Source organism: Palaemon carinicauda, chromosome 37, assembly GCF_036898095.1.
Source record: "Palaemon carinicauda isolate YSFRI2023 chromosome 37, ASM3689809v2, whole genome shotgun sequence".
Classification (NCBI taxonomy): domain Eukaryota; kingdom Metazoa; phylum Arthropoda; class Malacostraca; order Decapoda; family Palaemonidae; genus Palaemon; species Palaemon carinicauda.
The window spans coordinates 74,732,523-74,756,056 of NC_090761.1; the positions used below are offsets into that span (position 1 = coordinate 74,732,523).

General features: G+C 34.8%; 1 long non-coding RNA gene across 1 annotated transcript; it reads right to left on the minus strand.

The window, feature by feature from the left end:
- Nucleotides 1-7,907: 7,907 nt before the first annotated feature.
- On the minus strand, nucleotides 7,908-22,013 carry LOC137629404 (uncharacterized). The gene is made up of 6 exons (XR_011041493.1): nucleotides 21,916-22,013; nucleotides 16,920-17,004; nucleotides 16,169-16,257; nucleotides 12,939-13,131; nucleotides 8,772-8,878; nucleotides 7,908-7,975 (listed from the first exon to the last, which is right to left on the minus strand). It is a non-coding gene; the product is annotated as an uncharacterized lncRNA (long non-coding RNA).
- Between the last annotated feature and the right edge of the window lie 1,521 nt (nucleotides 22,014-23,534).

Genomic DNA, 23,534 nt, shown 5'->3' on the forward strand with positions numbered 1-23,534 from the left:
AGAGAAACTTTATTGGAGAAACTACATTGGAGAGAAAAAACTTTAATGGAGAGAGAAACTTTAATGGAGAGAGGAACTTTAGTAGATTGAGAATCTTTAATAGTGGGACTTTAGTGGAGAACCTCTAATTGAGAGAGAGAGAGACTAATGGAGAGAAAAACTTTAGTATATGGAGAATCTTTGATAGCGGGACTTTAGTGTAGAACCTTTAACTGAGAGAGACTAATGGAGAGAGACTAATGGAGAGAGAAAATTTGAGGGAGAGACTAATGGAGAGAGAAAATTTGAGAGAGAGACTAATGGAGAGAGGAATTTTAGTAGATGGAGAATCTTAGATAGTGGGACTTTAGTGGAGAACCTTTAACTGAGGGAGACTAATGGAGAGAAAAACTTTAGTGGAGAGAGACTAATGGAGAGAGGAACTTTAGTAGATGGAGAATCTTTGATAGTGGGACTTTAGTGGAGAACCTTTAACTGAGAGAGAGACTAAAGGAGGGAGAAACCTTAGTGGAGAGAAACTTTAATGGAGACAGAACTTTAATGGCAAGACTTTAATGGGGAGAGGAACTTTAGTAGATAGAGAATCGTTGATAGTGGGACTTTAGTAGAGAACCCTTAATTGAGAGAGAGACTTATGGAGAGAGAAACTTTAGTGGAGAGAGAAACTTTGAAAGAGACTTTAATGGAGAGAGGAACTTTACTATATGGAGAATCTTTGATAGTGGGACTTTAATGGAGAACCTTTAACTGAGAGAGAGAGAGAGAGAGAGAGAGAGAGAGAGAGAGAGAGAGAGAGAGAGAGAGAGAGAGAGAGAGAGAACTTTAGTGGAGAGAGAAACTTTGAGAAAGACTTTAATGGAAAGAGGAACTTTAGTAGATGGAGTATCTTTGATAGTGGGACTTTAGTGGAGGACCTTTAACTGAGAGAGAGAGAGACTAATAGAGAGAGAGAAACTTTGAGAGACAGACTTTACTGGAGAGAGGAACTTTAGTAGATGGGGAATCTTTGATAGTGGGACTTTAGTGGTGAACCTTTAACTGAGAGAGAGACTAATAGAGACAGAAACATTGAGAGACAGACTTTAATGGAGAGAGGAACTTTAGTAGATGGGGAATCGCTGATAGTGGGACTTTAGTAGAAAACCCTTAATTGAGAGAGAGACTTATGGAGAGAGAAACTTTAGTGGAGAGATAAACTTTGAGAGAGACTTTAATGGAGAGAGAGACTTTAATGGAGAGAGGAACTTTAGTAGAAGGAGAACCTTTGATAGTGGGACTTTAGTGGAGAACCTTTAACTGAAAGAGAGACTAATGGAGAGAGAAACTTTGAGAGAGAAACTTTAATGGAGAGAGGAACTTTAGTAGATGGGGAATCTTTGATAGTGGGACTTTAGTGGAGAACCTTTAACTGAGAGAGAGACTAAAGGAGAGAGAAACCTTTAACTGAGAGAGAGACTAAAGGAGAGAGAAACCTTAGTGGAGAGAGAAACTTTAATGGAGAGAGAACTTTATTGGCAAGACTTTAATGGGGGGAGGAACTTTAGTAGATGGAGAATCTTTGATAGTGGGACTTTAGTGGAGAACCTTTAATTGAGAGAGAGACTAATAGAGAGAGAGACTTTAATGGAGAGAGGAACTTTAGTAGATGGAGAATCTTTGATAGTGGGACTTTAGTGGAGAACCTTTAACTGAGAGAGACTGAAGGAGAGAGAAACCTTAGTGGAGAGAGTAACTTTAATGGTGAGAGAACTTTATTGGTAAGACTTTAATGGGGGGAGGAACTTTAGTAGATGGAGAATCTTTGATAGTGGGACTTTAGTGGAGAACTTTTAACTGAGAGAGAGACTAATGGAGAGAGAAACTTTGAGAGAGAGACTTTAATGGAGAGAAGAACTTTAGTAGATGGGGAATCTTTGATAGTGGGACTTTAGTGAAGAACTTTTAACTGAGAGAGAAACTTTGAGAGAGAAACTTTGAGAGAGAGACTTTAATGGAGAGAGGAGCTTTAGTAGATGGAGAATCTTTGATAGTGGGACTTTAGTAGAGAACTTTTAACTGAGAGAGAGACTAATGGAGAGAGAAACTTTGAGAGAGAGACTTTAATTGAGAGAAAAACTTTAGTAGATGGAGAATCTTTGATAGTGGGACTTTAGTGAAGAACTTTTAACTGAGAGAGAAACTTTGAGAGAGAGACTTTAATGGAGAGAGGAACTTTAGTAGATGGAGAATCTTTGATAATGGGACTTTAGTGGAGAACCTTTAATTGAGAGAGACACTAATGGAGAGAGACACTAATGGAGAGAGACACTAATGGAGAGAGAAACTTTAGTGGAGAGAGAAACTTTAGTAGAGAGAGAAACTTTGAGAAAGAGACTTTAATGGAGAGAGGAACTTTAGTAGATGGAGAATCTTTGATAGTGGGACTTTAGTGGAGAACCTTTAATTGAAAGACAGACTAATGGAGAGAGAAACTTTAGTGGAGAGAGAAACTTTGAGAGAGAGACTTTAATGGCGAGAGGAACTTTAGTAGATGGAAAATCTTTGATAGTGGGACTTTAGTGGAGAACCTTCAACTGAGCGAGAGACTAAAGGAGAGAAAAACTTTAGTGGAGAGAGAAACTTTAATGGAGAGAGAACTTAAGTGGCAAGAATTTAATGGGGAGAGGAACTTTAGCAGATGGAGTGACTTTGATAGTGGGACTTTAGTGGAGAACCTTTAATTGAGAGAGACTAATAGAGAGAGAAACTTTGAGAGAGATAAACTTTAGTAGATAGAGAGAAACTTTGAGAGAGAGACTTTAATGGAGAGAGGAACTTAAGTAGATGGAGAATATTTGATAGTGGGACTTTAGTGGAGTACCTTTAACTGAGAGAGAGACTAAGGGAGAGAGAAACTTTAGAGGAGAGAGAAACTTTAATGGAGAGAGAACTTTAGTGGCAAGACTTTAATGGGGAGAGGAACTTTAGTAGATGGAAAATCTTTGATAGTGGGACTTTAGTGGAGAACCTTTAATTGAGAGAGAGACTAATGGAGAGAGAAACTTTAGTGGAGAAAGAAACTTTGAAAGAGAGACTTTAATGGAGAGAGGAACTTTAGTAGATGGAGAATCTTTGATAGCGGGACTTTAGTGGAGAACCTTTAATTGAGAGAGAGACTCTAATGGAGAGAGAAACTTTATTGGAAAGAAACTTTAGAGGAGAGAGAGAAACTGAGAGAGTGACTTTAATGGAGAGAGGAACTTTAGTAGATGGAGAATATTTGATAGTGGGACTTTAGTGGAGAACCTCTAACTGAGAGAAAAACTTTAGTGGAGAGAGAAACTTTAGTAGATGGAGAATCTTTGATAGTGGGACTTTAGTGGAGAACCTTTAACTGAGAGAAAAACTTTAGTGGAGAGAGAAACTTTAGTGGAGAGAGAAACTTTAGCAGATGGAGAATCTTTGATAGTGGGACTTTAGTGGAGAACCTTTAATATAGAGAAAAACTTTATTGGAGAAACTTTAGTGGAAGAGAAACTTTGAGAGAGACTTTAATGGAGAGAGGAACTTTAGTAGATGGAGAATCTTTGATAGTGGGACTTTAGTGGAGAACATTTGAGAGGGAGAAAATTTATTGGAGAAACTTTAGTGGATAGAGAAACTTTGAGAGAAACTTTAATGGAGAGAGGAACTTTAGTAGATGGGGAATCTTTGATAGTGGGACTTTAGTGGAGAACCTTTAACTGAGATAGAGACACTAATAGAGAGAGAAACTTTGAGAGAGAGACTTTAATAGAGAGAGGAACTTTAGTAGTTGAGGAATCTTTGATAGTGGGACTTTAGTGGAGAACCTTTAACTGAGAGAGAGAGAGACTAAAGGAGAGAGAGAAACTTTAGTGGAGAGAGAATCTTTAATGGAGAGAGAACTTCAGTGGCAAGACTTTAATGGGGAGAGGAACTTTAGCAGATGGAGTGTCTTTGATAGTGGGACTTTAGTGCAGAACCTTTAATTGAGAGAGAGACTCTAATGGAGAGAGAAACTTTATTGGAAAGAAACTTTAGAGGAGAGAGAGAAACTGAGAGAGTGACTTTAATGGAGAGAGGAACTTTAGTAGATGGGGAATCTTTGATAGTGGGACTTTAGTGGAGAACCTTTATCTGAGATAGAGAGACTAATAGAGAGAGAAACTTTGAGAGACTTTAATAGAGAGAGGAACTTTAGTAGTTGAGGAATCTTTGATAGTGGGACTTTAGTGGAGAACCTTTAACTGAGAGAGAGACTAAAGGAGAGAGAGAAACTTTAGTGGAGAGAGAATCTTTAATGGAGAGAGAACTTCAGTGGCAAGATTTTAATGGGGAGAGGAACTTTAGCAGATGGAGTGTCTTTGATAGTGGGACTTTAGTGCAGAACCTTTAATTGAGAGAGAGACTCTAATGGAGAGAGAAACTTTATTGGAAAGAAACTTTAGAGGAGAGAGAGAAACTGAGAGAGTGACTTTAATGGAGAGAGAAACTTTAGTAGATGGAGAATATTTGATAGTGGGACTTTAGTGGAGAACCTTTAACTGAGAGAGAAACTTTAGTGGAGAGAGAAACTTTGATAGTGGGACTTTAGTGGAGAACCTTTAATTGAGAGAGAGAAACTTTATTGGAGAAACTTTAGTGTAAGAGAAACTTTGAGAGAGACTTTAATGGAGAGAGGAACTTTAAGATGGAGAATCTTTGATAGTGGGACTTTAGTGGAGAACCTTTAATTGAGAGAGAGAGACTAATGGATATAGAAACTTTATTAGAGAGAAACTTCAATGGAGAGAGAAACTTTAGTGGAGAGAGAAACTTTGAGAGAGACTTTAATGGAGAGAGGAACTTTAGTAGATGGAAAATCTTTGATAGTGGGACTTTAGTGGAGAACCTTTAATTGAGAGAGAGAGACTAATGGATATAGAAACTTTATTAGAGAGAAACTTCAATGGAGAGAGAAACTTTAGTGGAGAGAGAAACTTTGAGAGAGACTTTAATGGAGAGAGGAACTTTAGTAGATGAAAAATCATTGATAGTGGGACTTCAGTGGAGAACCTTTAATTGAGAGAGAGACTAATGGAGAGAGAAACTTTATTGGAGAGAAACTTTAGTAGATAGAGAGAAACTTTGAGAGAGAGACTTTAATGGAGAGAGGAACTTTAGTAGATGAAAAATCTTTGATAGTGGGACTTTAGTGGAGTACCTTTAACTGAGAGAGAGACTAAGGGAGAGAGAAACTTTAGAGGAGAGAGAAACTTCAATGGAGAGAGAACTTTAGTGGCAAGACTTTAATGGGGAGAGGAACTTTAGTAGATAGAGAATCTTTGATAGTGGGACTTTAGTGGAGAACCTTTAATTGAGAGAGAGAGACTAATGGATATAGAAACTTTATTAGAGAGAAACTTCAATGGAGAGAGAAACTTTAGTGGAGAGAGAAACTTTGAGAGAGACTTTAATGGAGAGAGGAACTTTAGTAGATGGAAAATCTTTGATAGTGGGACTTTAGTGGAGAACCTTTAATTGAGAGAGAGAGACTAATGGATATAGAAACTTTATTAGAGAGAAACTTCAATGGAGAGAGAAACTTTAGTGGAGAGAGAAACTTTGAGAAAGACTTTAATGGAGACAGGAACTTTAGTAGATGGGGAATCTTTGATAGTGGGACTTTAGTGGAGAACCTTTAATTGAGAGAGAAACTTTATTTGAGAAACTTTAGTGGAAAGAGAAACTTTGAGAGAGAGACTTTAATGGAGAGAGGAACTTTAGTAGATGGAGAATCTTTGATAGTGGGACTTTAGTGGAGAACCTTTAATTGAGAGAGAAACTTTATTTGAGAAACTTTAGTGGAAAGAGAAACATTGAGAGAGAGACTTTAATGGAGAGAGGAACTTTAGTAGATGGAGAATCTTTGATAGTGGGACTTCAGTGGAGAACCTTTTATTGAGAGAGAGAGACTAATGGAGAGAGAAACTTTTTTGGAGAGAGAAACTTTAGTGGAGAGTGAAACTTTAGTTGATAGAGAAACTTTGAGAAAGAGACTTTAATGGAGAGAGGAAATTTAGTAGATGGAGAATCTTTGATAGTGGGACTTTAGTGGAGAACCTTTAACTGAGAGAGAGACTAAGGAGAGAGAAACTTTAGTGGAGAAAGAAACTTTAATGGAGAGAGAACTTTAGTGGCAAGACCCTTAATGGGGAGAGGAACTTTACTAGATGGAGTATCTTTGATAGTGGGACTTTAGTGGAGAACCATTAATTGAAAGAGACACTAATGGAAAGAGAAACGTTATTAGAGAGAAACTTTAGTGGAGAGAGAAACTTTGAGATAGACTTTAATGAAGAGAGGAACTTTAGTAGATAGAAAATCTTTGATAGTGGGACTTTAGTGGAGAACCTTTAATTGAGAGAGAGACTAATGGAAAGAGAAACTTTATTAGAGAGAAACTTTATTAGAGAGAAACTTTAGTGGAGAGAGAAACTTTAGTGGAGAGAGAAACTTTGAGAGACTTTAATGGAGAGAGGAACTTTAGTAGATGGAGAATCTTTGATAGTGGGACTTTAGTGGAGAACTTTTAACTGAGAGAGAGACTAAAGGAGAGAGAAACCTTAGTGGAGAGAGAAACCTTAGTGGAGAGAGAAACCTTAGTGGAGAGAGAACTTTAGTGGCAAGACTTTAATGGGGAGAGGAACTTTAGTAGATAGAGAATCTTTGATAGTGGGACTTTAGTGGAGAACCTTTAATTGAGAGAGAGACTAATGGAGAGAGAAACTTTAGTGGAGAGAGAAACTTTGAGAGAGAGACTTTAATGGAGAGAGGAACTTTAGTAGATGGAAAATCTTTGATAGTGGGACTTTTGTGGAGAACCTTTAATTGAGAGAGAGAAACTTTAGTGGAAAGAGGAACTTTGAGAGAGAGACTTTAATGGAGAGAGTAACTTTAGTAGATGGAGAACCTTTGATAGTGGGACTTCTGTGGAGAACCTTTAATTGAGAGAGAGAAACTAATGGAGGGAGAACTTTAGTAGATGGAGAATCCTTGATAGTGGGACTTTAGTGGAGAACCTTTAATAGAGAGACACTAATGGAGAACCTTTAATAGAGAGACACTAATGGAGAGAGAAACTTTGGTAGAAAGAGGAACCTTAATGGAGAGATAAGCCTTAATGAATAGAAAAACTTAGATGGAGAAACTTTCGTAAAGGGAGATACCTTAATAGTAGCGAGAGAAACCTTAATGGAGAGAAATTTTTGTAGAAAGAAAAACCTTGATGGAGATAGAAACTTTAGTAGAGAGAGAACCCTTAATGGTGAGAAAGTTTAGTAATAAGGGAAACCTTAATGGAGAGAAAGTTTAGTAAAAGGGAAACCTTAATGGAGAGAAAGTCTAGTAAAAGGGAAACCTTAATGGAGAGAAAGTCTAGTAAAAGGGAAACCTTAATGGAGAGAAAGTTTAGTAAAATGGGAAACCTTAATGGAGAGAAAGTTTAGTAAAATGGGAAACCTTAATGGAGAGAGAAACTTTAGAAAGAGAAACTTTAGTAGAGAAGAAAACTTAGAGAGAGAGAGAGAGAGAGAGAGAGAGAGAGAGAGAGAGAGAGAGAGAGAGAGAGAGAGAGAGAGAGAGAGAGAGAGAGATATTACAGCTTCGTAAACAGGAACCAAAAGTTATCTGCTTCCAAAAATGGGCTTGAAACTTTGCTTTTTCTCAGCTGGAAACAGAAGGGGAGGATCTTTTTCAAAAGAGGACCTGAACATTTTGACAAACTGAATTTCAGATGACCATAGCAAACTTATTTCTGTCTTAATAAAATCCTAAACGTTTGTTTATAGTCAAATGAGATATTCCTTTTCATATTGTAGCTTCTATAAGAGTTTATCTCTTCAGTCTTTTTTATTGTAATGAAGGGTTTCTCCAATTCATGCGACTGGCGTGTGCATCTTCCATATGTTTTATGTCGTCTGCTGTTCTGATGAGCCTGTAAAGAAAAAATAAATATTTGAATAGAAGAGGATGTGTGTTAATCATTTAATGCAATGCATTAATCAACATACATCTACACACATTGATCTTCTTAAATTATGTAAATTATAAACTAAATTAGTTGTGGAAATATTCCTAGTACGTTATTTCTGGAAATTAACAACGTTTTGAGTGTATATTACATCTAGTTTAAGCTATTGATTTGCTGGAAAATGAGCCTAGAATATCGTTTGTAAGAATGTGTCAAATGTGCTATAGTTCGAATAAACATTTTTCATGACTAACATTGTATTGCCGGGCACAAACCCCTTATCTTTTAATGCTAGTTGCAAACAAAATTATTATAAATAACTAAGATTCCAACTAATTTCGTAAAACATGTATTTTGATTATAGAATAGATGTTGCCTTTGCATACAATTTCCGAATAAGTTTGCAATGAGAACAAGAAATCAAGAGATTTTCTAGCTTAAAAGTAAGATATTTAGCTGTTTTTTGAATCAGGATTTTTCTTTTTGAGAAAGCTAAGATTTGGTCAAAATAGTGAAGATTAAAAGTTTTAACTAAATCCATGAAATCTTATCTGAACAATGCTACAAAACTAAGTTGTCATTCCAAGTGGCAGAGTCTTAATAAGGGGAATTTCACTTTACCACTTTGCTAACTGAACCAGCAAACTTGATTCTAGTACATTAGTCTCTAATGTATAGATTATAACACTGCATAATCCAAATGCTCCCTTTTTTTGGCAAGGTCAGGATGATAAGGGAAATTCATTGCACACTTTCTTACCGTTTATTCAGCAGCAACAGATCCCATTCTGAGTTGTCAATAATCCTTAAGATTTTCTTCAAGTTGTCTCTCTGTACATTTGACTATATTGATCACAGCAGCCAGGCCTGTAAAAAAAAAAAGTTAATTAGTGCTATGTTAGGTGAAAGATAAATTATATTTCGTATTTGGAGGCTCATAAGATTGATAAATATTTAAATAACATTGAGTTAATTCTGTGCCCAATATCAGAGACAAAAGTTGTGGTAATGTTAATGATTAGGAACTAGGAAATTCACTGCCTATTGTGAAACAGGTGAAAGGGTTGGATGCAAAGTACTTGTGTAAAGCAAAGATTACTTTGTAAACTCAGCAAGAGGAGGATAAATTAAGAATGAAAAGCAATCAACTAAAAACTGATCATTGCAGCTCTTCTAGGAGAAGGACACTCCAAAATCAAACCACTGTTCTATAGTCTTGGGTAGTGCCATAGCCTCTGTACCATAGTCTTCCACTGTCTTGGGTTAAAGTTCTCTTGCTTGATGGTACACTCGGGCACACTATTCTATTTGGTTTCTCTTCCTCTTGTTTTGTTAAAGTTTATATAGGAAATATTCATTTCTACGTTATTACTGTTCTTAAAATATTTTATTTTTTCTAGTTTGCTTTCCTCACTGGGCTATTTTCTCTGTTGGGGCCCCTGGGCTTATAGCATCCTGCTTTTCCAACTAGGGTTGTAGCTTAGAAAATAATAATAATAATAATAATAATAATAATAATAATAATAATAATAATAATAATAATAATAACAACATACTGGGTATGAGTGAGGGGTCTGGCTTTAAGGATGTATTAACAGAAGTCCAGTGGAACAAGGGTACCCCTTTGTCAGTAGGGTCTGTGTTGTCGTCTTAAGGGGGTACTGGAAATCTCTCATTGGTAAATTAGCAATAGACGGCCATAACAAACTCGTTTTTTTATATATACATATATCTTATACTGTAGACTTTTAGTTGTTGCAAAAGTGATTCCATCCATGTACCAGATATATACAACAGGCTATTGATTATCAAGTTAAAGAATTACTCAGCGCAAATAATCAAACGAGTGCGACAAACCCGGGTCTGTATAGACTAATTCTAACCATTTATGACCATCTTTTGGCATTAACAAAACATTAGAATACACTGTTGTGCAGTCTACCATTGACATTGATATTCTCCTATGCCCTAATTAGCGTATGTTATCACTGTAATTACTAAAAGAATGCATCAATGATTAGTTACTTATCAACTCAATGTGGTCATAACCTGGCATATAAATTATTCTTTTAGCTACAATATATCGCAGCCTCCCTTAGCCAGTTAAGCTTCCAGAAAAGGATACTTTGTTATAGGTTACTAAAGTCTATGGAAGAAAATCTGAACCTCATAACTACCATTACCTCCAACTATTTGAATTATGGTAATTAGATTCTAGCATTACTGTGTAGAGGAAAAGGATATTCACTTCTTCCTTAATTCTCTATTTTAAAATGATTTTAAATATTGAAAATCAACTAAAATAGATATGCATACTTTTCTTGTACTTCCACAGAATTATAAGATTTTTTTTATTTTTTTTTATTTATTTTTTTTTTTTTTTTTTAGATTTTAGCATGTTGTGGATAATTACGTACTAGAATTATTTCCCTTTCAGTGGGAACTCGCCAAGTACCTTAATGATTTGAAATTTTGTAATAAGTACTCTAATCAAGTAAGTATGAATACTATACCAATCGAAACCATTCCTTTAGCATTGAAGGAAGCGCATTACTATACCAATCGAAACTATTCCGTTAGCTTTGAAGGGAACAAATTAGGTTTAAAGGCCGATCATGAATAGCAGAGGAACGGGACAGTGGCATTACCCTAGAAAGCAGGACAATGTCCTCTCTCAACCCAAGCTAGGACAAGGGAGGGCTAGGTAATGGCTGCCGATGACTCGACATGTAGACCTAGAGGCTCCCCAAAACCCCTTATCCTTAGCTCACTAGGATGGTAAGGTTGCAGACACTAAATGAACTAACATTTGAGCTGGACTCGAACCTCCGTCTGGCAATCACCAGGCAGAGACGTTACCAATAAGGCCACAACAACCCCTTACAGGAATATTAGTTCAATTAAACGAATGCAGTCTCTTACAAAACATTACAAAGATTTGAGAGAGCAAATTTCGCAGTGGGCTCAACCTTTTAGTACTTCTACATTATGGAATATCTATTCTATGAGGCAAGGTGCACCATTGCTCCAGACGTTTAGGAAAAAAAAAAATATGCACTAGAGTTATATTCCATTTAAATACGCACCGAGGAAAAATGAACAGAATCGACTGATACATCAGTTCATGCCATGAAGAGTAAATGTCTCATAAAACTCACTAAAATGACTTCAAACTATAGTATTTAGGGAACTAATTACAGATTTGGAAATACACAGCATGAACATTTGGCCTTTGGCTCAAATTTACTGACAAACGTAAACCAGGTGGAAACCAAACCACACTAGTGCCTTCTTATATGGACAGAATAGTTGAGGTAGGGATAAGAAAATCACACTTTAAAACAGGTCCACTAAGCTTCTAGAATATTCTCATACATAAATCCAAAGGTAATTGTTAAAATAATAAAATATTTAAGCCTTTGCCCACCAATAATCTATCGTACTGCCCAGAGGCTTTGATGGTATCTTTGTTGAGTGAGGGCAAGATGCACATACTAGCTAAAAAAAAGTGATATTAGCTCAGACTCTTGATAGTGGAGGCTTAATTTACGAACCAAGAATTCATCTACAGATGATATCTTATGAAGGGGAGCTTTCTACCGACATACAAAACACTTCTTGTACAAATTTAGTGAACCTAAAGTCAAGGAAACATGAGATTTAACAGTGTTGTGTCTTCTGCACACAAGTCATCATGTAATTGTCAAACTAGAGAGAGAGAGAGAGAGAGAGAGAGAGAGAGAGAGAGAGAGAGAGAGAGAGAGAGAGAGAGAGAGAGAGAGAGAGAGAGAAATTTCTTATGATTAAATCCCTGTTTTACTTATTATCCAACTTAGAGGTACTTTATATTAGCAATTAATTGGGGATTATTTTATTTCCCAACAATCAAAGAAAGACTATGAGGGACGAAGACCTAATCACCAAAGCTCTATTAGTACAGGGACATGTCAAGAATATCTACCTCAAATTATTAATTTTGATCCAGTAACGAAAAATTATAAATCTCGTTATTTAATTTGTATACTTATTTTATAAAATCAATTATCATAATCATAAAACCCATGGGTTTTCATATGTTTTATATAAAAGAATATTTCAACTTCATGTAGTTTAATTTGTTCTAAAATTTTAACGAATGGAAACAGGATATGAGCCTCTGATTTTTCGATGCTGCTCATATCATTAGATCAATACATATCTTAAACCTTAAAAATTAAAGTTTAGTGAATTCTTAAGGCAATTTAGCATTACATACACTGGTTGCGAATGTACAGTATTGATAGCTACCTTTGATGTGACTGCATAAGAAAAATTATGAATGAAATAACTTTAGATTTAACAGAATATTACCCATTCATAGAGAGTTTACCACAACAAATAAATAACCACTAAACTAGTTTAAAGTTTCCTTTTATATAAACAAATCAATTATAGTAACCTTCATTTGCAGAAAATTGCAACCACAGTATTAACTAGAGGGGTACTCAGTAGAGCGCAGACCTCCGCCGCAACAACCTATTTCTCGACCTTTTGCTAGACTTTGACCTTTACATGTATTAATTGAGGTGGATTTTCATACACTCAAATATGAGGCAAGTTTGAAGTCTCTGTGACAACGATGTCCAAACTTATGGCTGATTATGTGAATTGGACATTTTGCTTGACCGTGACCTTAACCTTCGAAAACTTAATAATTTCTTGCTTTTGACATACAGTTAATCCATGCAAGTATCATTACGATTAAAATTGTGCCCAGGAAGCTGTTCACAAACAGCTACACCCACACACAAACACGGGTAAAAAACATAACCACCTTCCATCTTCGTTGCCCGAGGTAATATGTAAGAAATAACAGTCCCTTAAAGATTAGTTACTGACAAATCTTAGCAAATAAGATGAGACACTTTATTGTTGTTTTATAACTTACCATATTGCTTGAGGTGAACTAGTTGTGGAAGGGTCCATTTGTGAAGAGTCCCTTTTAGAAGGGCCTATTTGTGAAGGGCCCAAATTTGTGAAGGGCCTATTAGTGAAGGGCCCATTTGTGGAAGAGTCTTGCATCATTGGAATACTTCGATTCCCAACTTCTCGAAGCTTTTTATTGGTTATTAACCAGTTACCTGAAAAAGTTTAAACATTAATTTGTTGAATCTAGATAAGTACATTTATGAATTTTCTTTGATGTATTTATTTAACTAAGACTCCAGACGACGATTTAGAGCATATTAGCCAGATGGATAAGTTACTGAACAATAATCGAAGAAGGAATATTGGATCAACATTATTCTATTCAATATATTAAATGTTATGATTAAACGTGATCCTTTAATAGATGCATTTACTTCACATGAAAAGGCAATTAACATATTCACTAGTTTGGTATAACAAGCTGTGTCCAAACTCAGATGAATTATTGATAATTTTATTAGTTCATTTTTTCTTTTTTTGGCAAGGCTTATAACAAACATTTATCTAGGACACATTACAAAGCTTGACAAGTTAATAAAACCAAATAATAAAAAAGCTGACTTTCAGAATCAAATATTTCTACAGCACACAATAACATATCAAAAGTATTCTTGGATGGATGCTTTAGCATTATACTTCTGGCCCCTTTATAGCTATACAACCTTGTCTTATTCCCATCTGGGCTTCCAACAAGCCTTCAATATCAACATTGTCCAAGCCTGGACAAAACCTATCTACATTCATATTGATTCTTTGCTTGTTAATGGGTTACGGCCTGCCAGCACAAGGGCCCTGTTTCACATATGGTGGGGAGTAATTGATCATGCTAATGTAACTTAGGGAAGTAAAAGTTGATGTAGCTTAAAGGGCGTCAAAGTTAGCGTAACTTAAGGGGTGTCAAAGTTATTGTACCTTTGTGGGCGTAAAGTTAATGTAACTTAAGGACGTAAAAGTTGATGTAACTTAGGAACGTAAAAGTTGCTGTAACTTAGGGATGTAAAAGTTAATGTAACTTTGGGGGCGTGAAGTTAATGTAACTTTGGGGGCGTGAAGTTAATGTAACTTTGGGGGCGTGAAGTTAATGTAACTTAAGGGGCATCAAAGTTGATGTAACTTAAGGGGCATCAAAGTTGATGTAACTTAAGGGGCATCAAAGTTAATGTAACTTAAGGGGCGTCAAAGTTGATGTAACTTAAGGGGCGTCAAAGTTGATGTAACTTAAGGGGCGTCAAAGTTGATGTAACTTAAGGGGCGTCAAAGTTAATGTAACTTAAGGGGCGTCAAAGTTAATGTAACTTAAGGGGCGTCAAAGTTAATGTAACTTAAGGGGCGTCAAAGTTAATGTAACTTAAGGGGCGTCAAAGTTAATGTAACTTAAGGGGCGTCAAAGTTAATATAACTTAAGGGGCGTCAAAGTTAATGTAACTTTGGGGGCGTGAAGTTAATGTAACTTTGGGGGCGTAAAGTTAATGTAACTTTAGGGGCGTAAAGTTAATGTAACTTTAGGGGCGTAAAGTTAATGTAACTTAGGGGCGTCGAAGTTGATGTAACTTAAGGGGCATCAAAGTTAATGTAACTTAAGGGGCATCAAAGTTAATGTAACTTAAGGGGCGTCAAAGTTAATGTAACTTAAGAGGCGTCAAAGTTAATGTAACTTAAGGGGCATCAAAGTTAATATAACTTAAGGGACGTCAAAGTTAATGTACCTTTGGGGGTGTAAAGTTAATGTAACTTAAGGGCCTAAAAGTTGAGGTAACTTAAGGATGTAAAAGTTGAGGTAACTTTGGGGGCGTGAAGTTAATGTAACTTTGTGGGCGTGAAGTTAATGTAACTTTGTGGGCGTGAAGTTAATGTAACTTTGGGGGCGTGAAGTTAATGTAACTTTGGGGGCGTGAAGTTAATGTAACTTTGGGGGCGTGAAGTTAATGTAACTTTGGGGGCGTAAAGTTAATGTAACTTAGGGACGTAAAAGTTAATGTAACTTAGGGACGTGAAAGTTAATGTAACTTAGGGACGTAAAAGTTAATGTAACTTAGGGACGTAAAAGTTAATGTAACTTTGGGGGCGTGAAGTTAATAAACTTTGGGGGCATGAAGTTAATATAACTTTGGGGGCGTAAAGTTACTGTACCTTTTGGGGGCATAAAGTTAATGTAACTTAAGGACGTAAAAGTTGATGTAACTTAGGAATGTAAAAGTTAATGTAACTTAGGAACGTAAAAGTTAATGTAACTTTGGAGGCGTGAAGTTAATGCAACTTTGGGGGTGTGAAGTTAATGTAACTCTTGGGGCGTAAAGTTAATGTAACTTTGGGGGCGTAAAGTTAATGTAACTTTGGGGGCGTAAAGTTAATGTAACTTTGGGGGCGTAAAGTTAATGTAACTTTGGGGGCGTAAAGTTAATGTAACTTTGGGGGCGTAAAGTTAATGTAACTTTGGGGGCGTAAAGCTAAGGCGTAAAGCTAATGTAACTTTGGGGGCATAAAGTTAATGTATAAGGGGGGTAAAGTTAATGTAACTTAAGGGGCGTCAAAGTTGATGCAACTTAAGGGGCATCAAAGTTAATGTAACTTAAGGGGCATCAAAGTTAATGCAACTTAAGGGGCGTCAAAGTTATTGTAACTAGAGGTACTTGTTAATCTAACATAAAAGGTATAAAAGTTTATGTAACTTAGGAAGTGTAAATGCTAATTTAACTTAGGAGGCGTAAAACAATGTAACTTGGGGGGCGTAAAACCTAATGTGACTTAGGGGGTGTAAAACAATGTGACTTAGGGGGCGTAAAACAATGTGACTTAGGGGGCGTTAAACAATGTGACTTAGGGGGCGTAAAACAATGTGACTCAAGGGGGAGTAAAACAATGTGACTTAGGGGGCGTAAAACAAAGTTAACATAACTTACGGGGTGTAAAAATAAATGTACCTTAGGGGGTATAAAAGTTAATGTAACTTGGGGTATAAAAGTTAATGTAACTTAAGAGTATAAAATTTAATGTAACTAAACTGGCATACAATTTAATGTAACTTGGGGGTCTAAAATGTAATGTAACTTGTGAGTGTAAAAGTTAAATGTAAATTAGAGGGTATAAAAGTTACTGGAACTTAGGGGTCATAAATGTTATTTTAACTTGGGGAGTGTAAAAATAGTCTCTTTTTTCAAATGGAAAATAAATAAAACCTAAAAAACTTACCTCGACATTAACTTTTCCATCTTGTTGGTGAAGTGAGATTCGAGACATTGACAGACACTTGCATCCAAATTAATTTCATTTCGATACATCTACAGTATATACAAAGACGATTCGATACAACCCAAGGATTATTATTATTATTATTATTATTATTATTATTATTATTATTAATTAGCTGGAACTAATTGGAGTATCAAAAAAGTGAAGACAATTGAAAAATAAAATGATTTTTTTTATTTAAAAACTTTTTATCAAAATCATTTAAGTTATATTAATAGACATTAATTACCGTTAAATTAAAGATGTTTAAAACTAGTACAGAATTTATAGCTAATTCAGATATCTACTTTACCAACATGCTCTATTTGATAATTCTTTCAATTTATTTTTTTTTTTAAATAATTTCTTAGTTAAAATCTTGAATTTGATCTTAATTATACTAATTTCCAGATATTAATTTACTATAGATATTTCGCAATAACACAAGAACTGGTAAAAATAACTAAAAAGTTGCCATAAAAAAATTTACAATTTGTTCAAAACAATGACTGAATTAAACCTCGTAATAATATCAACTATTTAACGGATATTATAAAATTTACTTATTAAAAGCATAAGCTAACTAACTTAAATGCACTCTTTGAATTTAACGTTCTGAAAAAAAAAAAAAAAATGAAGCACGCGATGTATAGTGAATGGTGAAAAAAATATCTTTCAATCGGGGTAATTTAACATTTACTGCTCGAGTTACCTTGAGTTGTATTGAATTAACTTAAGAGATGTATTGAAATTACTTTAATTGTAACAACAGCTTAGGTCTCGATACGATGCCCTTTCTGAAAGGAAGATTAATCTGTATTAATTACTTGCTACAAACAAATGTTCCAAGCAATATAAACTTAATTTTAATTTTACTTGATTTAAGGGCCGTTTTCCTTGCATCACACAATGAAATCCTAAGAAATCTGTTTGTATCACAGCGTATTCTGCGTTCATAGCCAAATCCACATAATCAGTTCATTTAGAAAACAAGAAAATCTTCAGTTGCAAGTCTTAATATTTTAGGTCTTTCAAATATACAGGACGACATTCTTGTTAATACAATTACATACCAAATTTAAATCTTCTAACATTAATTTCTCCAGTTTAAAGCCCTTGAAATTTGATAATACAACTCCTCAACATATCTATTTTAATAAGGCATGAATAGTGAAGTAACCTCTTCAGGTAATGTATAGATATTAAGATGTTTTACTTAATAAATCCAAATCTAACGACCATTGCAGTAAGAGGACACACTAAATGGGGAGGGGTGGATGGGGGTATTAAAACCAAGCTCCTCCCCCTAGTACAGACGTACATTTGCTACACCACCTGTGCTAAGGTCGACAGTCAATCAGAACTCATTCTGAATGAAATTTATCATAAATTTCTATTATTTCACTTTTATTACTAGCTAAGCTACAACCCTAGTCGGAAAAGCATGATGCCTTGTGCGTAAGGGCTCCAACATGGAAAAATAGCCCACTGAAGAAAGTAAATAAACTACGAAAGTTATAACAATTAAAATGAAATATTTTAAGAACAGTAACATTAAAATAGATCCTTAAAATATGAATTATAAAAAAAGACATGTCAGTCTGTTCAACATAATAGCATTACTTACAAGTTTAATTTTTTTTCGCTAATAAATTTAAAGAAAACAAATCAAATGAATACATAATTCGAATCATATGGTAGATTTAAAACCACCGAGTTTCTGAAAATTATTCCCCGGTAGTCAAACTGTGCAAGGTTGTTTACAGCAGTCAACAATGGAGGAGAACCCTTGCCGTAGTCTACGTTTTCATCAATACGGTAAAAAAAAATCTATAGCAATACAATCACGATTATTGCTTAGGTGGCAATTAGTTTAAGATTGCTGTTTGTCTAAATATATCGGCTTAACCTCAAAATTGCTTAAAATATAATTCTTAGAATACCATAAACTTCACTTCATATTCGTATTAATAAGTTCACTAACTCACTAAATCTTTCAGACTTAGGATACCGTAATATATACTATATAAGCTCTTGATAGACGTCCTTTTAATAGCCATGCCCAAATCCGTAATTCCTCCCTGGCAAAATATCACCCACGATTGAAAACAATTATCTATAGAATAATTGTATTGTAGGAAGCACACTTTTAAGACTACTGTTTATGTATAACACGAGATGAACAATCCTATTTTAATGACCTTAAACGCCGAAATCGTAACAAAAACTTGTATTTACATAGAATCAATGATTGATTTTCAAATCTCACCGAATTAAATGGCGCACACTTTCATTCACAAATCAAGTATAGTCAGTCTTGTGCCCAGCTTATCTACACTAACTTACATTAAGGGTCATTCCTTCACAATGAAAAACACTTTGTTACTCAAATACTTCAACACAAAATCAAATTAAAGACTAACTTTACTTTCAAGTTCAGGTAATGAGATTATCACCACTGGCCTCTTTCTAAAAGGAAACAGAAAACACCTTTAGACAGCTGGTAACTGATAGGCAGGCTTCCCTGCTAAACTGGACTAAACCACCCATACTTTCAGTGAGGTGTTACGTCAATGTTACGTCATAGCATCGTGTCAATGAGAGTATTTATGATCATAAATACTAGACGTTTATGAAAATATATAGATTTGGGGCTGAATAAACGTAGTGTGTTAAAAAAATTATTATAATTTCGAATGAGAGAGAGAGAGAGAGAGAGGAGAGAGAGAGAGAGAGAGAGAGAGTACGTAAATGGAAGGACAGTTGAATAATACGTAGAGAGAGAGAGAGAGAGAGAGAGAGAGAGAGACTTGAGTAGAGGAAACAAATGTGTGGAGAGAGAGAGAGAGAGAGAGAGAGAGAGAGAGAGAGAGAGAGAGAGACTACGTACATGGAAGGACAGTTGAAAAATACGTAGAGAGAGAGAGAGAGAGAGAGAGAGAGAGAGAGAGAGTTGTAAGGTACGAATAGAAGGGAGAGAGAGAGAGAGAGAGAGAGAGAGAGAGAGAGAGAGAGGTAAAAAATCCTTGTGTCACCCTACAAGCTGATTCTTCTTACCAACCGAGTTTACTTTTGTTTTGCCTTCTCTGGTATTTTTACTTTTCTTAATTAGACACTTAGGCGATCTGGTACATGCAACAATGGGTATCAGTGAGGATCGGGTATCAACCCAATAAAAAGCAAATTTATTTTATTTAGAATTATTTTTCTTTAGAAGTGACACAACCTGTTACTGCGTTATGAACTACCATTTAGTATTTAGGAAAGGAAAAGGCTTCGAAGATTGACTATACGTAGTTTTTCATTTTCTAAATCTATAACAAGATATATTGAATGGTTTCCTTATTACTAACTTTGTTACTAATTACGAAAATTGCTTTTAAGGAAGAATATGTAACAATTGACATAACATCAACGTAGTTTAAAATGATAATATTGAGAAGTAGTTTTTTCGAGAGAGAATATATAAGAAATTTGTATCAAGTTCTGTAGACTAGATTTCTATTTATAATTGCAATTTCTGCAAAGTTGAATGATATTATAAAAGTATCTACACAAACCATATAATGTGCTATATTATCAATAGATCATATGTTACTAAATCCATTATCTACCCTAATTTATTTGCGTACGTATAGTTAAGTTTGGCTAAATTGCGTTTAATTCTTAAAGAATCAACATCTCGCATATAATTACGTGCTTTACGTGTTAGACCATTATTATTATTACTAGCTAAGGTACAACCCTAGTTGGAAAATGCCAAATGCTTTAAGCCCAAGGGCTCCAACAGGGAAAAAATAGCCCAGTGAGGAGAGGAAATAAGGAAATAAATAAACGATGAGAAATAATGAACAATTAAAATAAAGTATATTAAGAACACTGACAACATCTCGTACCAACTACGCAATGGGCATTGTTAACGCAGGAAAATCGATTCTACAATAATTTTGAACAATAAATTCATTGAATGTTCCAGAAAATAACCCGAAAAAAAACCACTGTCCGTAATTTGTCCTCTAAAAAATAAATTCTGATGACGTATGTATTTAATTTCCCTTAGCCCTAAATGTTATGCATAAATTTAGATAAAATTTATGAATAAAACTCAGTAAATTAATTTCCTAGATCAATTACGCATTTTAAGCACAAGAATGAAAAGACTATCTACTCTAAGTATTCCAAAGTAAGGAAAGTATCACTATCTTCTGGGATATAAATAAATATAGATTTTATGAATAAATCTCAATAACTTAACTTTAAATCAATTACGCATTTTAATCACAGAAATTCAACGATATCTACTCTAAGTATTTTGAAACAAGGAAAATGAGATTGTAAATCTTGTAGGCGAACACATCCTGCTAAAAGAATAGTTAATTTTGATTGTTTCTTTTAAATTCCTCAAATCAATCATGACGTATAAAGCATGACAAACTAAAATGGGTACTCGGTAGAGCACATACCTTCGCCAACACCACTTAACAAAATAGGCAATTAATTATGCACATTTTACCACTAGTTTCATGCAAATCGGATAAAAATTAACCGCGATATAGCAAAAAGACATTTTGGATCTTTTCCTCACCTTGACCTTTGACCCAATCACTTCCAAAATCTAATCACATTGTCCTTGGATCATGGTCAATTATGCCACCAAATTTCATGAAATTTGCCCACGATATAACAAAAAGACGTAAAGACCTTGGCTTTGATGTTTATCACAAGATAGGCAATTGAATTATGAACATTTTGGCATTAGTTTCATGAAAATAGGATAAAAATTGACCACGACATAGCAAACAGACGTTTATGACGTTTCGTTACCTTGACCTTTGACCCAATCACTCAAAATCTAATAAAATTGTCCTTGGATCATGGTCAATCATCCCACCAAATTTCATGAAATATGTCTCCGATATAGCAAAAGGACGTAAAGACCTTCTTGACCTTGTTATATATCACAAGATATGCAATTGAATTATGAACATTTTGGTATAGTTTCATGAAAATCCGATAAAAATTTACCACGATATAGCAAAGACGTTTATAACATTTCGTTACCTTGATCTTTGACCCAATCACTCCCAAAATCTAATCAAATTGTTCTTCGATTGGGACCAATCATCCCACCAAATTTCCTAAGATTCGGTCAAATAGTTTTAGTTTTAAGCAAATCACAAACGCAAATTACATACACACAGGCAGAGATACAAACGTACATTTATCAAAACAACCATCGCAACGAAATTAAACTCGCTAAACTATCCATTATACGATCCTTAAATAGCATCACCTGTATGGATGAATGAATATTCTAGACTTGAATATCTTCAATATATTTAGCGTAAGACTGGCAATAAAAGGCTAATTGCTTGTTTAAAAACCGTCAAGAATTATCAACGTACCCAGATTAATATAATAACAGTGATTATGGCCTTCATCTTAGATAATTTCACCGTATGTGGGAATTAAAATAAACTGAAAAAAAGTGTCAGTTTATTAATAAACGGTAAATATTGTCAGCACCGGAAAATACTTAATGGCCGTTCCTGTTTCGAAATTATATCCCTTTTCGAAACCAATATACATAATTTTTCAGCGAAATAACACCTTTACGAAGCAAATAATGATTACTCGATGATCGTCTTAACGAAAAGTTAAAAAAAAAAAAAAAAAAAAAAAAAAACTCATTAAATCACTATTTTTACCTGAAATTATCTCGATACACTAGCACTGTTCAAATCCAACCTTCTTGTAGTGTGTCCGTAATTGGACTGAAATTTTCACGCTCCAGGCGGGAAAATTGCTCAAACCAATCAGAGGCCTCCAGCATACCATGGCTTCGTTCATTGGTTAAAATCTTTACGTTTTTTCAAAAGTGGAGCTCTGATTGGACTAGAAACACCATTTCAAAACACTTATTTAATAAGATAATTCAGTATCTATAATAAATATATGAATAAATTGATCGAATACGATATAATCATGAGGGTAATTCATCATTTACTATGTATAAAAATATAAAACATCCAAGACAATTGTTTTTCCTTCATAAACTCTACTCTATGAACGCAGCCATACCAATGCTGGAACTATTTACTTTAGTCTATCATAAGAGTTAAAGAAAACGATATTCAAACTTTCCTTAAAGAAAAAGAATTTATGGGAGACTATGTAATTTATTTTACCTCCTTTAGGAGTATTTTGCCAAGTTTTATATGCTAATAACTATGAAAATATATAATTTACTCCTACTTATATATTTCTATGATATGTTTGGACAGCTTCTCCTTAATAAATGAAAATACGAAAATCAATACTGTGACTGCTTATACTCTTATGTACGGAAAAATGCAATAATAAACTATAAATTCTTTTTTAAAGGAAGGCATCCCTTAACACCTAAAATTTTGATACAGCTAGGAATTTATCAGTAAAAGTTAAATTAATGATTATACGTCATTACTTTAAGAAAATTAAATCTAGGTTGACTTGGATGAACGGAATCGTCGGCCTGGCTTTTTTTTTTTTTTTTTTTTTTTAGAGGTTTATTTCTCGCCCTCCATCAAACACTAAAGGTCTGTTTAGGCGGGCCTTGGTGTATGAAAAAATAATTCCTTTCCAGTTAATATTTTGCTCTGTATCGTTATCAGTTATTTCGCTAGCATTTGTATTCAGGCTTAATAGTTTTCAGGTCACTATTATAACACTTTCTAAAAAGATAAGTCTTCAGGTTTTTCTTGAAGGCAGCCACATTTGTGCTATTCTTGACATCGAGTGGAAGGTCGTTAAAGAGTCTCGGTGCAGCATAACTGAACGTTCTTCCTCCTATTGCATGATTCACACTAATTTCGAATAGTCTATGTGGGTCATCTGCATGTCTAACTCTTACAGTGGCGCTGGTAGCTTCAGGGTAGGGGATCAAGCAATCACGAAGATATTTAGGCTTATCACCTGTAAGTGCTTTGTGAGTCAACAAGCAAATTTTAAATTCAATCCTAGCCTTAACAGGTAACCAATGTAGATCGATCAGTGCAGGAGTTATTCTCTCCCGAAATTTAATGCCTTTTATCAGTCTAGCCGCCCGGTTTTGCACATTTTGAAGCTTCCTTAGTAGTGTATTGGGCAATTTGTAGTACAGAGAATTGCAATAATCAAGCCTTGATATTACATGACTCACCACTAAAATTTTTGTACTGCCCTCTGTTAAATATTTTCTAATAAATGCTATGTTTCTCAGGTGATAGTTACACACTTTCACTGTGTTCACAATTTGGTCCTTCATTGACAAATTACAGTCTATCAGTACACCCAAATTTTTCACAAC